Source organism: Coturnix japonica, chromosome 26, assembly GCF_054131305.1.
Source record: "Coturnix japonica strain WE chromosome 26, WE-NBRP24, whole genome shotgun sequence".
NCBI classification, from domain to species: domain Eukaryota; kingdom Metazoa; phylum Chordata; class Aves; order Galliformes; family Phasianidae; genus Coturnix; species Coturnix japonica.
Window position 1 is genome coordinate 350,760 of NC_140688.1, and position 16,607 is coordinate 367,366.

Sequence of the window (16,607 nt, forward strand, 5' to 3'; positions counted from 1 at the left end):
GACCCATAGAGACCCCATAGAGGCACATAGGGACCACATTGAAACCCATAGGTACCCATAGGAATACATTTGGGTCCAGAGATAGCCATAAGAGACCCCACAGAGGCACATAGCAACCCATAGTGGAGACGTTGGGACACATAGTGACTCATTAGTGACCCAAAGGGAGTCACTGGAACCCATATGGATACATAGAGATTCATAGGGGGACATTGGGACACATAGGGACCCCATAGAGAGACATAGAGAAACATAGGGACCCATTTAGAGGCATAATAACCCCATAGAGACCTATAGGGACATCTAGAGACCCATAGGGAAACATTGGGACCCATAGGGGCTGTATGGGAGATTGGTAATCACAGCCTGAACCTCTGATTAATCAGCTGAGGCAAGTGTGGGGTCAGCTGCGGGAGCACAGGTGAGAGTAATGGAGCTGTGCTCCCGGGAGGGCTGGAGCTCGACTCCACCTCCTCTGAGACCTCATTTAAGGGCTGACCCTCACTCGAGCCGCTTTCCATTATCTTTCCGAGCTCCCTGTTACCGGGTGAGGTCCCAGAAGACTGGAGGCTTGCCAACGTGACTCCCATTTCCAAGCAAGGTTGTCAGGAGGATCCGGGCAACTCCAGGCCTGTTAGCCTGACCTCGGTGCCAGGGAAGGGAATGGAACGAATTGTCTTGAGGGAGATGACAGATGCGGCAGGTGTGGGATGAGCAGGAGATCAGACCTAGCCAGCATGGGTTCGTGAAGGGCAGCTCCTGCTTGACCAATCTGATCTCCTTCTACGATCCTGTGACCCATCTGATGGATGAAGGAAAGAAAGGCTGTTGATGTGCTCTACTTGGACTTCAGCAAAGCCTTCACAACTGTCTCCCATGCTATTCTCCTACAAAAGCTGGCAGCCCTTTTCCAACCTTGAGAATTCTGTGATTCTGTGAGGCAGCATCTCTTGGACATCGCTCTGCAGTGAAGACCGCCCCAGCTTCCTCAGCGAAGGCATCACCACTGGTGAGTTTCTCTCTCGCTTAGAACCTCTGTACATTTGTTACCATCTTTGTTACCATCTGTATAGTTACCACCTAGACAGGGGGACATAGAGAGACACTGGGACCCATAGGGACCCATAGAGAGACACTGGGACCCATAGGGACACATAGAGACCCATAGACAGTCATTGGGAGCCATAAGGATAAATTGAGACCCATAGAGACCCCATAGTGCCTCATAGTGCCTCAAAGAAACCCATAGCGACCCCATAGTCACCCATAGCGCCCCATAGGAACACAAAGATACCCCATAGAGCCCCATAGACACCCCATAGTGACCCATAGGGGCCCAAAGAGACCCCATAGCACCCCATAGCTACTCCATAGTGCCCCATAACAGACCATGGAACCTCATAGACATTCCATTGTGCCCCACAGCACCCCATTGCACCCCATAGGGACCCATAGACACAGCATACTGCTCCATAGAGCCCCATAGACACCCCATAGTTCCCCACAGCACCCCATAGCAGCCCACAGTGCCCCAAAGACACCACATAAGGCCCTACAGCCACACCATAGAGCCCAATTGAACCACATAGACACCCCATATCGCCCCATAGTGCCTGTAGACACCCCATAGAGCCCCATAGAGACCCACTAAACCCCATACAGACCCCATGCAGACCCCTTAGAGCCCTACAGACAACCCATAGATCCCCATAGACACCCCATAGTGCCCCATAGAGCCCCATAGGAACCCATAGTGCTCCATAGACACCCCATAGATCCCCATAGAGAACCCATAGCCACCCACTGAACACCATAGAGCCCAATAGGCACCACATACCACACCATAGACCCCCCATAGTGCCCCATAGCGAACCCATTCTTCTGCATAGAGCCCCATAGCACCCCATGGTCACCCATAGCACCGCATAGGAACCCAAGGATACCTCAAAGCACCGCATAGCCACCCTACAGCACTCCATAGCCACCCCATTGAGCCCCATAGACACCACATAGTGACCCATAGCTCCCCATAAGGGCACAAAGAGACCCCAAATCATCCCATAGCTACTCCACAGTGCCCCATAGCAGCCCATGGAGCCTCATAGACAATTCCTTGTGCCCCACAGCACCTCATTGCACCACATAGGGACCCATAGACACTCTTTACTGCTCCATAGAGGCCCATAGCACCCCATAGTGCCTCAGAGCACTCAATAGCACAACATAGTGCCTCATAGACACCACATGAGGACCTATAGCCGCCCCATAGAGACCCCATAGAACGCCATAGAGCCGTATCGACACCCCATAGTGCCCATAGACATCCCATAGAACCCCATAGGCAACCCATTTTGCCCCATAGAGATCCCATAGCCACTCATAGAAACTCATTTTGCCCCATAGACACACAATAGCCATGCATAGTGCCCCTTAGATCCCCATAGACACACCATAGCGCCCCATAGAAACTCCATAGAAACCTCAGAACGCCCGATAGAACCCCATAGAGCCCCATAGAGAACCCATAGCCACCCTCAGAACACCATAGAGCCCAATAGGCACCCAATAGCCACCCCATGGTGCCCCACAGTCATCACATAGAGCCCCATAGTGCCCCACATCGACACACAGTGCCCCATTGATCCCCATACAGACCTCATAGAGCCCCATAGACACCCCATAGTGCTCCATAGAGACCCATAGGCACTTTACAGTTCCCCATAGCCAGTCCACAACACCCCATACTACCCCATAGAGCACCGTAGAAACCCATAGGGACCCATAAAGACCCATAGCACCCCATAGACACAACATAGAGACCCCATAGATGCACATAGACACCCATAGGGAGACATTGGGACACATAGGGGGACACTGGGACCCATAGAGACCCATAGGCAGACATATGGACCCCATAGAGACCCCATAGGGGAACACTGGGACCCATAGAAATTCCATAGACACCCATTGAAACATCATAGGGACACACTGAGTACCATAGAGACCCATAGAAAGACACTGGGACCCATATGGGGACAAAGGGAGACATCATAGAGACTCATAGGGACCCATTGGGACCAATAGGGACCCAAAGAGAGACATAGAGACCCCATAGAAACCCATGGAGACCCCATAGAGGCACAAAGTGACACATAGAAGGACACCAAGACCCATAGAAACCACATAGAGACTCCATATATACACATAGGAACACATAGAGACCCATTAGGACCTACAGAGTCCTCATACAGAATCCTAGGGACACATTAGGAGCCATTAAGACACATAGGGACACATAGGACGACTTTGAAACACACAGAGACCAATAGGAAGACATTCGGGCCCAGAGATACCTATAAGAGACCCCATAAAGACCCCATAGAGGCACATAGCAACCCATAGGGGGGACATTGTGATACACAGAGACACTTATTTATCCATAGGGAGACACTGGGACGCAAATGAGGACATTAGGACACATAGGGACCCCATGGATTACAGTGCGGGACAGTGAGAACCATAGAGACAGATAGGGACCCCGCTGAGACCCATAAGAGACCCCATAGAGGCACACAGGGACCACTCTGAAACCCATAGATACCCATAGGAAGATATTTGTGCCCAGAGATACACATAAGAGTCCCCATAGCGTCCCCATAGAGGCACATAGCTACCCATAGGGGGGACATTGGGACACATAGGGACACATAGTGACCCATAGGGAGACACTGGGACCCATAGGGTGACATTGGGACACATAGGGACACCATGGATTACAGTGGGGGACAGTGATACCCATAGAGACACATAGAGACTCTGCTGAGACCCATAAGAGACCCCATAGAGGCACATAGGGACCACATTGAAACCCATAGATACCCATAGGAGGACATTTAAGCCCATAGATACAAATAAGAGACCCCATAGAGGCACATAGCTACCCATAGGGGGGATATTGGGACACATAGGGACACATAGTGACCCATAGGGAGACACTGGGACCCATAGGGGGACATTGGGACACATAGAGACCCCATGGATTAAGGTGGGGGACAGTGAGATCCATAGAAGCACATAGGGACCACATTGAAACCCATAGATACCCATAGGAAGACATTTGGGCCCAGAGATACCCATAAGAGACCACATAGAGACCCCATAGAGGTACATAGCAACCCATAGTGTGGACATTGGGACACAGAGGGACCCCTTGGATTACAGTGGGGAACAGTGAGACCCGTAGACAAACATAGGGGCTCCACTGATACCCATAAGAGACCCCATAGAGGCACATAGGGACCTCATTGAAACCCATAGATACCCATAGGAAGACATTTGGGCCCAGAGATACCAATAAGAGTCCCCATAGAAACCCCAAAGGGGGCCATTGGGACACATAGGGGGGACATTCGGCACTTAGGAACAAATAGTGACCCATAGGGAGACACTGGGACCCATAGGGGTATATTGGGACACATAGGGACCCCATGGAACATAATGGGGTACAGTGAGACCCATAGAGACACATAGGGACTCCGCTGTAACCGTTAAGAGACCCCATAGAGGCACATAGGGACGTAATGTAACCTATGGATACCAATAGGTAGATATTTTGGCCCAGAGATACTCATAAGAGACCCCATGGAGACATTTAGCAACACATAGGCGGGACATTGGGAAACATAGGGACACATTGTGACCCATAGGCTGACACTGGGACCAATAGGGGGACATTGGGACACAGAGGGACCCCATGGATTTCAGTGGGGGACAGTGAGACCCATAGAGACACATAGGGACCTCGCTGAGACCCATAAGAGACCCCATAGAGGCACATAGGGACTGCATTGAAACACATAGATACCCATAGGAAGACATTTGGGCCCAGAGATATCCATGAGACCCCATAGAGACCCCATAGAGACCCCATAGTGGCACATAGCAACCCACAGGGGGGACATAGGGACACATAGGGAGACATAGTGACCCATAGGGGGACATTGGGTCACATAGGGATCCAATGGATTACAGTGAGGGACAGTGAGATCCATAGAGACACATAGGGACACTGCTGAGACCCATAAGAGACCCCATAGAGGCACATAGGGACTGCATTGAAACCCATAGGTACCCATAGGAGTACATTTTGGTCCAGAGATACCCATAAGAGACCCCACAGAGGCACATAGCAACACACAGGGGAGACGTTGGGACACATAGTGACTCATTAGTGACCCAAAGGGAGTCACTGGGACCCATATGGATACATAGAGATCCATAGGGGGACAGTGGGACACATTGGGACCCCATAGAGAGACATAGAGAAACATAGGGACCCATTTAGAGGCATAATAACCCCATAGAAACCTATAGGGACAGCTAGAGACCCATAGGGAAACATTGGGACCCATAGGGGCTGTGTGGGAGATTGGTAATCACAGCCTGAACCTCTGATTAATCAGCTGAGGCAAGTGTGGGGTCAGCTGCGGGAGCACAGGTGAGAGTAATGGAGCTGTGCTCCCGGGAGGGCTGGAGCTCGACTCCACCTCCTCTGAGACCTCATTTAAGGGCTGACCCTCACTCGAGCCGCTTTCCATTATCTTTCCGAGCTCCCTGTTACCGGGTGAGGTCCCAGAAGACTGGAGGCTTGCCAACGTGACTCCCATTTCCAAGCAAGGTTGTCAGGAGGATCCGGGCAACTCCAGGCCTGTTAGCCTGACCTCGGTGCCAGGGAAGGGAATGGAACGAATTGTCTTGAGGGAGATGACAGATGCGGCAGGTGTGGGATGAGCAGGAGATCAGACCTAGCCAGCATGGGTTCGTGAAGGGCAGCTCCTGCTTGACCAATCTGATCTCCTTCTACGATCCTGTGACCCATCTGATGGATGAAGGAAAGAAAGAAAGGCTGTTGATGTGCTCTACTTGGACTTCAGCAAAGCCTTCACAACTGTCTCCCATGCTATTCTCCTACAAAAGCTGGCAGCCCTTTTCCAACCTTGAGAATTCTGTGATTCTGTGAGGCAGCATCTCTTGGACATCGCTCTGCAGTGAAGACCGCCCCAGCTTCCTCAGCGAAGGCATCACCACTGGTGAGTTTCTCTCTCGCTTAGAACCTCTGTACATTTGTTACCATCTTTGTTACCATCTGTATAGTTACCACCTAGACAGGGGGACATAGAGAGACACTGGGAACCATAGGGACCCATAGAGATCCAGAGGAAGACATTGGGACCCATAGAGAGACACTGGGACCCATAGGGACACATAGAGACCCATAGACAGTCATTGGGAGCCATAAGGATAAACTGAGACCCATAGAGACCCCATAGTGCCCCATAGTGCCTCAAAGAAACCCATAGCGACCCCATAGTCACCCATAGCGCCCCATAGGAACACAAAGATACCCCATAGAGCCCCATAGACACCCCATAGTGACTCATAGGGGCCCAAAGAGACCCCATAGCACCCCATAGCTACTCCATAGTGCAACATAGCAGCCCATGGAGCCTCATAGACACTCCCTTGTGCCCCACAGCGCCCCATTGCACCACATAGGGACCCATAGACACCCTATACTGCTCCATAGAGCCTCATAGCACCCCATAGTGCCTCACAGCACCCCATAGCACAACATAGTGCCACATAGACACCACAGAAGGACATATAGCCGCGCCATAGAGCCCCATAGACATCCCATAGAGCCCCGTAGGCAACCCATTGTGCCCCATAGAGCTCCCATAGCCACCCATAGAAACTCATTTTGCCACATAGACACACCATAGCGTTCCATAGACACCACATAGAAACCTCAGAACGCCCCATAGAACCCCATAGAGCTCCATAGGCACCCCATAGAGCCCCATAGAGAACCCATAGAGGCACATAGCAACCCATAGGGGGGACATTGGGACACATAGGGACACATAGTGACCCATAGGGTGACATTGGGACACATAGGGACAACATGGATTACAGTGGAAGACAGTGATACCCGTAGAGACACATAGAGAATCTGTTGAGACCCATAAGAGACCCCATAGAGGCACATAGGGACCACATTGAAACCCATAGATACCCATAGGAGGACATTTAAGCCCATAGATACAAATAAGAGACCACATAGAGACCCCATAGAGGTACATAGCAACCCATAGTGTGGACATTGGGACACAGAGGGACCCCATGTATTACAGTGGGGAACAGTGAGACCCGTAGACAAACATAGGGGCTCCACTGATACCCATAAGAGACCCCATAGAGGCACATAGGGACCTCATTGAAACCCATAGATACCCATAGGAAGACATTTGGGCCCAGAGATACCAATAAGAGTCCCCATAGGAACCTTAAATGGGGCGATTGAGACACATAGGGGGGACATTCGGCACTTAGGAACACATAGTGACCCATTGGGAGACACTGGGACCCATAGGGGTATATTGGGACACATAGGGACCCCATGGAACATAGTGGGGTACAGTGAGACCCATAGAGACACATAGGGACTCCGCTGTAACCCTTAAGAGACCCCATAGAGGCACATAGGGACCTAATGTAACCCATGGATACCAATAGGTAGATATTTTGGCCCAGAGATACTCATAAGAGACCCCATGGAGACACTTAGCAACACATAGGAGGGACATTGGGACACATAGGGACACATTGTGACACATAGGCTGACACTGGGACCAATAGGGGGACATTGGGACACATAGGGACGTCATGGATTTCAGTGGGGGACAGTGAGACCCATAGAGACACATAGGGACCTCGCTGAGACCCATAAGAGACCCCATAGAGGCACATAGGGACTGCATTGAAACCCATAGTCACCCATAAGAAGACATTTGGGCCCAGAGATATCCATGAGACCCCATAGAGACCCCATAGTGGCACATAGCAACCCATAGGGGGGACATTGGGACACATAGGGACACATAGTGACCCATAGGGGGACATTGGGACACATAGGGATCACATGGATTAAGGTGGGGGACAGTGAGACCCATAGAGACACATAGTGACACTGCTGAGACCCATAAGAGACCCCATAGAGGCACATAGGGACCACATTGAAACCCATAGGTACCCATAGGAATACATTTGGGTCCAGAGATACCCATAAGAGACCCCACAGAGGCACATAGAACTTGTGGGGCAGGAGTTGGCAGTTGTGGGGCACGAGTTGGCACTTGTGGGGCAGGTAGTGGCACTTGTGCATGGGAGGTGGCACTTGTGGGGCAGGATGTGGCACTTGTGCGTGGTAGGTGGCACTTGTGGGGCAGGATGTGGCACTTGTGCGTGGGAGGTGGCACTTGTGGGGCGGGAGGTGGCACTTGTGGGGGGGGGTGGCACTTGTGAGGCATGAGGTGGCACTTGTGGGGCAAGATGTGGCATTCTGGGGGCGGGAGGTGGAAGTTGTGATGCAGGAGGTGGTACATGTGGGGCGGGAGGTGGAAGTTGTGATGCAGGAGGTGGTACATGTGGGGCGGGAGGTGGAAGTTGTGATGCAGGAGGTGGTACATGTGGGGCGGGAGGTGGAAGTTGTGATGCAGGAGGTGGTACATGTGGGGCGGGAGGTGGAAGTTGTGATGCAGGAGGTGGTACATGTGGGGCGGGAGGTGGAAGTTGTGATGCAGGAGGTGGTACATGTGGGGCGGGAGGTGGAAGTTGTGATGCAGGAGGTGGTACATGTGGGGCGGGATGTGGCACTCGTGAGCAGGGAGGTGGCACTTGTGGAACTTGTAGCAGGTGTAACTTGTCGGGCAGGAGGCGGCTCTTGTGGGGCTGGAGATTGATGTTGTGGGTCAGGAGGTGGCACTTGTGGGGCAGGAGGTGGATGATGAGGGGCAGGAGCTGGCACTTGTGGAGCAGGAGGTGGCACATGTGGGGCAGGAATTGGCACTTGTGGGGCAGGAGGTGGCACTTGTTGGATGGGAGGTGGACGATGTGGGGCAGGAGTTTGCACTTGTGGGGCAGGATGTGGCACACGTTGCCAGGAGTTGGCACTTGTGTGGCGGGATGTTGAAGTTGTGGGGCTTGAGGTTGCACTTGTCTAACAGGTATTGTCACTTGTGGGGGAGGAGGTGGATGATGTGGGGCAGGAGGTGGATGATTTAGGGCAGGAGGCTGTCTTTGTGGGGTTAGAGGTGGCACTTGTGGGGCAGGAAGTTGATGATGTGGGGCATGAGCTGGCATTTGTGAAGCATGAGCTGGCACTTGTGAAGCAGGAATTGGCACTTTTGGGGCAGGAGTTGGCACATGTGGGGGGGGAAATGGCACTTGTGGGGCAGGAAATGGCACCAGTGGGGTAGGATTTGGAACCTGTGGGGTAAGAAATGGCACTTGTTGGGCAGGAGGTGGCACTTGTGGGGCGAAAGTGGAACTTGTTTGTCATGTGGCCACAATTGTTGGGCGGGATGTGGCACTTGTGGGGCGGGAGGTGGCACTTGTGGGGCAGAAGGTGGCACTTGTTGGGCAGAAGGTGGATGATGTGGGGCAGGAGCTGGCAATTGTGAAGTATGAGCTGTCACTTTTGGGGCTGGAATTGTCAGTTGTGCGGCAGGAGTTGGCACTTGTGGGGCAGGATGTGGCACACGGGCAGGAGTTGGCACTTGTGTGGTGGGATGTTGAAGTTGTTGGGCGGGAGGTGGCACTTGTGGGGCTGGAAGTGGCAGTTGTAGGGCTGGAGGTGGCACTTGTGGAATTGGAGTTGGCACTAGTGGGGCAGAAGGTGGAAGTTGTGGGGAAGTATTTGGCACTTGTGGGGCAAGAGGTGGAACTTGTGGAGCAGGAGGTGGCATTTGTGGAGCATGAGTTGACACTTCTGGGGCAGGAGCTGGCACTTGTGGGGCAGGAGGTTGCACTTGTGTGTCAGGAGGAGGAAGTTGGTCGGTCAGTGACACTTGTTGGGCAGGAGGTGGATTATTTTGGGGGGGGAGGTGGCAGTGCTGTGGACAAATGTGGCACTTGTGGTGCAGGGGTTGGATGATGTGGGGCAGGAGGTGATCGTTGTGGGGCAGGAGGTGGTCTTTGTCGGACAGGAGGTGGCAAATGTGAGCAGGAAGTGAATGATGTGGGGCAGGAGCTGGCACTTGTGAAGCATGAGCTGGCACTTGTGGGGCAGGAATTGGCACTTGTGGAGCAGGAGGTGGAAGTTGCAGGGCAGGATTTGGCATTTGTGTGGCGGGAGGTGGCACTTGTGGAATAAGTATTGTCACTTGTGGGGGAGGAGGTGGATGATGTGGGGCAGGAGGTGGTACCTGTTGGGCAAGAGGTGGCACTTGTGGGGCAGGTGCTGGCAATAGTGGGGCAGGAATTGGCACTTGTGGGGCAGGAGGTGGATGATGTGGGGCAGGAGGCTGTCTTTGTGGGGTTGGAGGTGGCACTTGTGGGGCAGGAAGTTGATGATGTGGGGCAGGAGCTGGCACTTGTGAAGCATGAGCTGGCACTTGTGGGGCAGGAGCTGGACTTGCAGGGTGACAGATGGAACTGGCGGGGCAGGAGGTGGCACTTGTGGGGCAGGTGTTGGCACTTGTGGGGCAGGAGGTGGAAGTTGTGGGGCGGTAGGTTGCACTTGTGCGTGGGAGGTGGATGTTGTGGGGCAGGAAATGGCACCTGTGGGGCAGGAGGTGGCGCTTTTGGGGGAGGTGGTGGCATTTGTTGGGCGAGAGGTGAAACTTATGGGGCAGGAGGTGGCACTTGTAGGTCAAGAGGTGGAACTTGTTGGGCAGGAGGTGACACTTGTGGGCAGGAGGTGTCAGTTGTTTGGTGGGAGGTGGCACTTGTGGGGCAGGAGGTGGCACTTGTGGGGCAGGAGGTGTCAGTTGTTTGGCGGGAGGTGGCACTTGTGGGGCAGGAGGTGGCACTTGTGGGGCAGGAGGTGGCACCTGTGGGGAAGGAGGTGGCACTTGTATGGCAGGAATTGAAACTTGTGGGGTGGGATGGGGTACCTGTGGTGAAGGAAGTGGCTCTTGTGGGGCAGGATGTGGCACTTGTGGGGCAGGAGCTGGCACTTGTGGGGCATGAACTGGCACTTGTGGGGCAGGAATTGGCACTTGTGGGCAGGAAGTGGATGATGTGGTGCAGGAGCTGGCACTTGTGAAGCATGAGCTGGCACATGTGGGGCAGGAATTGGCAGTTGTGGGGCAGGAGCCTACACTTGTGGGGCAGAACGTGGCACTTGTGGGGCAGGAGGTTGAAGTTGTGGTGCAGGATGTAGCACTTGTGGGGTAGGAGCTGTAAATTGTCTGGCGAGATAAGGCACTTGTGGGGCAGGAGGTTGCACTAGTTTGGCAGGAGGTGGCACTTGTGGGGCGGGATGTGGCACTTGTGGGTCGAGAGGTGACACTTGTGGGGCGGTTGGTGGATTATGTGGGGCAGGAGTTGGCACTTGTGGGGTAAGGGTTGGCACTTGTGGGGTGGGAGGAGGCACTTGTGGGGCGGGGGGTGGCAATTGCTGGGTGGGAAGTGGCAGTTGTGGGGCAGTAGGTTGACTGTCCCAGTCTGCCTCTGGGTGGGATCTCTTTCTGATGATTTCTCCTCTGTGGAGTTTGTTCTGTGCACTTCCATCCTCAGTGGTGGGTGAGCCATTCTTTCTTTTTTTTACTTTTGCGATATATTCCTGTTGCGCCTATCTTTCTGCTGTTACGTATGTTATGGATTTCCTTTTTTTTTTTTTTTTTTTAATCTGTTTTGTGTGCTTGTTTTTTGTTGTTTGTATTGTTGTTGTTTTTTAACTTTGATTCCCTGGTCTTTGGCTTGCTTTTTTTTTTTTCTTTCTTTATTTTTCTTTGTTTTGCTTTTTTCTTTTGCTGCATCATGATCTGCTTCACGGGTGTCATTTGCAAGAGACTGTAAATTCTCCTGGTTCGAACTGCAGTCAGCTTAATCAGATGCGTAAGAAATACATAAGGGCTGCTGAGGCCGGGCTGGTTTTCCATTTCTTTATAAACTGGGGTGCATCCACAGCAGCACTTATCTCCTGTTTTTGTTGTTGCTGTTGTTCAAGATAATTAAAGGATGCTACGTCTGTGTTTGTTGTCATCCTGCTTTCTTTTCTCTGTCTTGCAGGTCAGCTCGTGCTAGAAGTCGATGGTATCGCTGTATGAATCAAGGGCAGTTTAGGAGCAGCTGCTGATGGAAGAAACGAAGTCCAGGCTAATAAATGGAAGTATCTTCTGGTAAGGTGTCAAAGGTGGCAGTCATCATTAAAACCAAAGGGCTGGCTCATCCGAGTGCTTGCTGACTGATGCTTGGGAGTATCTCGTTCTCCAGCTGTATGATACGAAAGCTAAATATGCTGAGCCGTTACAGCTTGTGCTGAAGTTGTGATTGTGCTCCCAGATGTTTCCTTTAGTGGTAAATCATGTTCTGGCACTGTGGTAGTCCTATCTCTGGCATGATCAGGAGCCTGGAGCACCGTGTCTGGTTGCGAGCCTTGTGTGCCTGTTTCCATGAACCTTGCTTTCTTTCTCTCTTCAGAGTAAGGGCAGGGTGCTTCCTTGCTTTTGGTGGATTCATTCAGGAGGCTGTCAGAAGGCCAATTGCAGTGTTCATAACACGGAGGGACACAATGGGAATGGACTCTCGTTACCACCATGCAAAAGTGAGTTTCTTATGAGTGATATAATTTTGATTATTACTTCTGAGCAGTTGCAGTGTGATAGAGGATGTCACGAAACTATTTATTTGGGAGCACAGGGAAGAGTCATGAGAACCGAAAATGTAGTTTCTGTTTTGGCTGTCAAAATGGTGGAGTTTTTTTGGGAGGACAGTGTCTGGTCTTCCTGTTAGCAGGCCCCCTCTGAGAAATTGGGCTTTGCTTGCTGCTTTGCTGTGCCTACCTGCCTGCTCCCTGTGCTTGCTGTGTCTGATACCAGCGGTCATGGAACATGCTCCCTGAGGCTGTGGGCCTGGCCCTGAGCTGCTGCAGCTTAAAGGCCGTTTGAGTTTAGGTTGTCCTTCCTGGAGCATCGGGTTGGACTTGATAATCCTCGTGGTTCCTTTACAACTTGGGCTATTCTGTGGTTCTGTGGTCTTGGTGGTTTGCCTGGGAAATACCAGATGGTTTTATTCCCCCAATTTTTTATGGCATTTGAACTTGTTTCAATTCTAAATGTGGGAGAGGAGTTGGATAAGGGTAGGGTAAGGGTAAGGGTAGGTTGCTTTTTTCTTTTTCCTATTCTCCTAGGTATTTTCTGCCCATGTTGTGATAACTCTCTAACCAGAAATGTTCTTAATGCTCATGAAAAGGCTTTACTGGCAGCACACAATTTGACCATAGGACTGCTTGCTGGATTAATTTCTATGGATTGATTGTATGCTTTTTGAGATGGTATGTTCGGTTTATCTTTTGAAAGGCTGTCAGCTTTTGAGGTCGCTGAGGTGTCTTGCTTTATCAGTCTCTAGCAGCTTGCTGGAGCTTGAAGTAGTTGAATCGTCCCATACAGAGCTGTTAAATAAAACCTTATAATCACTTTGTTTGTCACCTTACTGCCCTTCTTGTCTCCCTAGAGCCCAGCTGTCTTCCTGGGATTGCTGAGCAGCTGCCTTTCGCTGTCTCCTGCCTATCAGATCAAAAACCAGTGGTGTAAAACTGAGTTGGAATTTGGTGGCGTAAGTCCTTGAGTATTCTTTATTTCTGTAAAAGGCGCTGGATGTCTCAAGATGGAAGTCCAGATACCTACCCAAGTGTATTACAGCAATCACAGAATTTCTATTTCAGAGACTTTTTCAAAGCCCTTCAGATGGAAAGGCAAAGGGAAGTGCAACTTTGGAGTAGTAAATGGTGCTTATTAAAATGTAAAGAGGTCTAATTGGTGTAAATGGACTCCAGTCACACTGGTGTATAGCTTTCTTTATGAGGGTACTCAGGAATTCTTCTGACAATGAGTGATACAGTCCCAGCTCCAGGTGCGTGCTCAGCTTGGAAATGCATGCACATAGCTTTTGCTTGGCCAGCTGCTTTGACTGCATTGCACTACATCATCTTGTCTTGATCTCTTTGCTCCCTCCATCAAAAGTTTTGCTCGGCCTAGACTCGTTGCAGATACTGACTGTGTTATTTTGATCCACATGAGATCAATACAGAAATGAATACAGAAAATTAAGTAGGGTTGTGCAGCACGAATTTGAACGTCTATGGAGACCACCCTTTGTGGGACTCAGACTTGCAGAACTAGCTCCTTGAAGAGAGGGGCTCCCAAGGTATTAACCCATATAAACCGTTGCTCTTCAGCATCTTCCTTCGTCAGTGACATAGATGATGGCAGGTTTGCAGACGATACAAACTGAGCAGTGCAGTCAATATATTGTAGGGGAGGGAAGCCAACCAGAGGGACCGGGACAGGCTGGAGAGGTTGCGGGCGTCCCTTTATTTTCCTTTGTTGTTTCCTTCTGGTTACAGGGAGCTGTCTGTCCCTTCTGCCACTGTGAAGTTGCTGTGGGGAATGAAACCGTCTGCAATTGTGGAAGGAGGGTCACTGCATGAGGAGGGGCTGCACATTCAGACATATGGAAGTTGATGGGAGTGTTTGCCTACAGATGTGTTCTCAATTTCAGTCCCCCAAAGCAATGAATTTCTGTAGGAGGCTAGATGTGCTTTTACAGGCAAGATTCATTGACTTTAAAATGATACTGGTTTTGATGACGACGAGGGGGGCTGGGTGGTTGTACAGGGAAGACAATTGAATGCTGCCAGAGATCTGCGTTTATCAGGCAGGAAACAGTGGGCATTGGCCTCCCGTGAGCTGGGCTTGATACTGATCTACCGGGACTCTTCTGTCCTGGATATCTTCAGAGAACATTGTTCTAGCTGCTTGTAGTTGTAAGGCGTGGGAAAGGAAACAGTGGTAAAGAACTAAGAACCTGCAAGATAGTTTTGGATAGGGCGGTGGATGTAGTTTACCATGATTTCAGCAAGGCATCTGGTACTGTCTCCCAGGACATCCTTATAACAAGCTGAGCAAGCGTGGGATAGATGAGTGGACAGAGAGGTGGGTTGAGAAGTGGCTGACTGGCAGAGCACAGAGAGACGTTGTTGGCAGTGCAGAATCCAGGTGGAGACCTGTAACTAGCGGCGTCCCCCAGGGGTCAGTGCTGGGTCCGGTCTTGTTCAATATCTTCATCAACGACCTTGATGAGGAGATAGTGACCACCCTCAGCAAGTTTGTGATGACACGAAGTTGGGAGGACTGGCTGACACGCCTGAAGGCTGTGCTGCCATTCAGCAAGACCTGGACAGGCTGGAGAGCTGGGCAGTAAGAAACCGGATGAGGTTTAACAAAAGCAAGTGTAGAGTCTTGCACCTAGGGAGCAGTAATTGCATGCACCAGTACAGGCTGGGGGAAGAGCTGCTGGAGAGGAGCTCTGAAGAGAGGAACCTGGGTGTCCTGGTGGACGACAGATTGACCATGAGCCAGCAGTGTGCCCTTGTAGCCAAAAAAGCCGATGGAATACTGGGGTGTATTACAAAGAGCATGGACAGCAGGTCAAGGTGGCACTTGTGGGGAGGAAAATGGAAGTTGTGGGGCAGGGGGTGGGGATTGTGGGGCAGGGGGTGGCACTTGTGAAGCAGGAGGTGGCACTTGTGGGGTAGGATGTGGAAGTTCTTGAGCAGGAAATGGCACTTGTGGAACAGGAGGTGGCATTTGTGGGTCAGGAGGTGGAAGTTGTGAGGTGGGAGGTAAAAGTTGGGGGAAGGAGGAGGCACGTGTGGGGCGGGAGGTGGAAGTTGTGGGGCGGGAGGTGGAAGTTGTAAGGCGGGAAATAGCACTTGTGGGGTGGGAGGCGGCACTTGTGTGGCAGGAGGTGGGACACTTGTGTGGAGGGAGGTGGCACTTGTGGGGCAGGAAATGGCACTTGAGGGGCAGGAGGTGGAAGATGTGGGGCAGGAATTGGCATTGCAGTGCGGGATGTGGAACTGGTGGGGCAGGAGATGGCACTTGTGGGGCTGGTGGTGGCACTTGTGGAGCGGGAGGTGGCACTTGTGGGCCGGGAGGTGGATGATGTGGGGCAGGAGGTGGCACTTGTGGGGTGGGAGCTGGTACTAGTGGGGTGGGAGGTGGCACTTGTGGAGCAGGATGTGGATGATGTGGGGCTGGTTGTGGCACTTGTGGGGCTAGAGGTTGAAGTTGTGGGTCGGGAGGTGGCATTTGTAAAACAGGAGGTTGCACTTGTGGGGCAGGAGGTGGAACTTGTGGGGGGTGGATGGGAGGAGGTGGCACTTGTGGGGCAGGAGGTGGCACTTGTGGGGCAGGAGGTTGCACTTGTGGGTCATGAGGAGGATGTTGGGCAGTTAATGACACTTGTGGGGCGGGAGGTGGATGATTTGGGGCGGGAGGTGGCAGTTGTGTAGAAAAATGTGGCACTTGTGGGGCATGAACTGGCACTTGTGGGGCATGAACTGGCACTTGTGGGGCATGAACTGGCACTTGTGGGGCATGAACTGGCACTTGTGGGGCAGAAATTGGCACTTGTGGGGCAGGAGGTGGATGATGTGGGGCAGGAGTTGGCACTTGGGTGGGAGGTGGATGATGTGGTGCAGGAGGTGGCAATTGTGGAGCAGGAGGTGGATGTTGCGGGTCAGGGTTTGGCACTTGTGT

General features: G+C 51.9%; 1 long non-coding RNA gene across 1 annotated transcript; it reads left to right on the forward strand.

Moving 5' to 3' along the window:
* The first annotated feature begins 11,563 nt into the window (after positions 1-11,563).
* LOC146756518 (uncharacterized) lies at positions 11,564-15,503 on the forward strand. Its single transcript, XR_014937381.1, has 3 exons — positions 11,564-12,185; positions 12,487-12,610; positions 13,519-15,503. It is a non-coding gene; the product is annotated as an uncharacterized LOC146756518 (long non-coding RNA).
* Positions 15,504-16,607: the final 1,104 nt, after the last annotated feature.